Source organism: Dipodomys spectabilis, unplaced genomic scaffold (assembly GCF_019054845.1).
Source record: "Dipodomys spectabilis isolate Male_0828 unplaced genomic scaffold, ASM1905484v1 ptg000527l, whole genome shotgun sequence".
In the NCBI taxonomy this organism is placed as follows: Eukaryota; Metazoa; Chordata; class Mammalia; order Rodentia; family Heteromyidae; genus Dipodomys; species Dipodomys spectabilis.
Genome location: NW_024871204.1, coordinates 1,298,673 through 1,301,392, shown reverse-complemented (window position 1 = coordinate 1,301,392; position 2,720 = coordinate 1,298,673). Strand labels below are relative to the sequence as shown.

Genomic DNA, 2,720 nt, shown 5'->3' with positions numbered 1-2,720 from the left:
CTCCTAGTTATACTCTAAATTCTACATTGTTTTATAATATATAGGTTCATTTGTATGTCCTTTCAGATTGCATTCCAGATAGAAACAGTTTAAGATTCTTTTTTTCCTAGGTCCTTATACTATTTTATTTCTTTGGAGAAAGTGACAAAGTTGTCTATTTTCAACAGTTTTGTAAAGGTTATGCTATGTAAAGGCCTTTCTAAGGTGAAGATTTTATACACTGAGGTCAAACTAACTTTTAATTATATGAATTACATGTATTATTACATTTGTAATTTTGTAATCAGCTTTTTAATAACTGTTTTTCATTTCTTGAATCTGAAGAATGAAAAATATGCAATACTTCACAAATTTTCATATCATCCTTGTGCAAGTGCCATGTTAATCTCTGTATTTTAATTTGGGTATACGTGTTGCTGAAGCATGTAGTGTCCTCTAAATTTAAGTAGTTAATGATGCAATCTTTAAACAGGCTTATATCCTTGGGTGCCTATTTGTAACAAGGAAACCTTATTGTTCCTAACAATGCGATTGATCTTATTTCCCTAAAATTCTGTGAATACTGGAAAAAATTATATTGTTGAGTCGATTGCTCATATTTGAAATATTTTGTGTCAATAATTATTTTAAGTCTTTTTCATTTGGGATTTGATTGTAATTTCAAGAATTTATAGCTAGGTCCAAAGGTGATGGCTTTTTCAAGTACTTATTTATCTAACTGAGTTACCTTTGTGGAGCTAATGGATTGAAAGTAAGCCTTGCTTAAGAGCTACTTCTAAACCTCTACAGCTGAAATTTTCCCAAATGAGGTCTTACAGGCACAAATATCTCCCTGACGCTTTACCCTTCTTCCATGTAGGAGCAGACCAACCAGAATATCTTACCCTGACACCCTAGATTGTCTTACTTGAACAAAACAAATCTTAGTTACAAGGGATCATAGAGAGATGAACATTTCAGACAGAACTGTTCAGACTAGAACGTATTTATCAAAATATAATTGTTTATTTTACCTACCATTTCAAAAGTAGCTAAAGACAAGGGGGAGAATAAATTGTTCATATGCATTTATTACCTAATGTCCTGGCCTGTCTACCATCCAACCATGCAGCAATTACACTACTGCCTTTCTATCATCAAATATTTTCATAGTTGCAGTGGAAGTCCCTATGTTTCTCCTCATTATTAGGCCTTAAATTGTTAATGTTTTAATCACCATGTTTCCTCTTGCTTCTAGGCTATAAATTTACAAATGGTAAAGCTTTAGGTCTAACTCTATCAAACACTAAGTTAGAGAAAATAGAATAATATTTTGAAACATAGTTGCCTTTGAAACCCTAACCACAACAGAACAATGCAAAACATGTGCCTTTTTATTATATTATACATAGTTATCTATTTTATATTTATATGTGCTGATTTCATATTTCACACAGTGAAACTTACTAGAATTAGTTGATAATTTGGCAAATTGATATTTATTTATTACAATAAATACAATTGGAATATGAATAATTAGGTTTAGAAAATATTTTAGAATATAAAAGTTATCAGTACCATGTCTTCGGTATAAACTTGTGATACTTTGTAAGTGTTCTTGATCTTCTGAATTCACATGGTAAAAAACAATGTTTTCCTCTAATCTATAAGGGATTTTACTCTGCTTCTCATGCATCATGGAAACAGAAAATAATTCAAGACCCATCTCAATTTCTCATTTCCTATATTTCAGGGCCCCAATTTCTTGAGATGCAGAAATTAGCAGTAAGCAATTGTGAAATTCAAGGCAACTTAAAAGGAAGGATGAGATCACAAAATCTGAGAGAATGTACTGTAATTCAAATTTTTAATTTACAGATGACCAGCCATTATGAGTGAACAAGATCTCAAAGTGTCATAAGATTATTTTTAGTACCTCTCCTCTAATGATTAATGAAAGATTTCAGTCCAGCATAAATTGGTTAAAAAATAGTTCCTGGAAAAATAGATCCATAATTGGTCTACCAAGTCATGGAAAACTTGACTTAGAGGTCAAATGTAATTCAGAAAAACATTAATTGAAAAGCTCCTTAGTGCTTCAAAACACAGGTACTTCAGTACAACTTGGTTCTGTGCTATAAAAATGTTGTCACACTCAAACCAATGTTAACATGCATTTAATCTCCTGAAAATGTATTCCTTTTCAAATAAACTTTTTAAAATCACATTCTCCAAAATAATATTTGACAATTAGATGATATTTAGTGACATTACAAGTTTTTTATGTGTAGAGAGGAAGTTAAATAGAGTTGATTTATTTACCCAGCACTAATGCCAAATAGGTTCCACCATTTATTAAACTGTAGAAATAGTACAACCCACCACTTTTGTTGTTCAGTAGGTACCTTCCAGAAATGTGTTAAACAGATCAGCCTCCCATATTTCAAACCCAAAAGTTAGCTAATATATTAAATTTCATCGCTTAATAAGGTACATTTTAAAAAGTCACAAATAATTGCCTTATCATATGTTGTTTTATGTTTTCCCTATCTGTCTAACATAGTAAGAAATATGACTTTATGTCTTGAATTTGGATACTCTTCAGAGATATGACATAAAATCTGTCTTCCATTTCTATCATATTTCTCTATAGTAGTAAATTTTAGTTTACTTCTTTTTCCAAAACTCATACATAGAATAAAGTATTATCCCATGTTAAGTTAAATAATCACACACTATTT

The 2,720-nt window shown here is 30.6% G+C and overlaps 1 pseudogene; it reads right to left on the bottom strand.

The window, feature by feature from the left end:
* Nucleotides 1-328: 328 nt before the first annotated feature.
* LOC122099656 lies at nucleotides 329-425 on the bottom strand (annotated as a pseudogene).
* Between the last annotated feature and the right edge of the window lie 2,295 nt (nucleotides 426-2,720).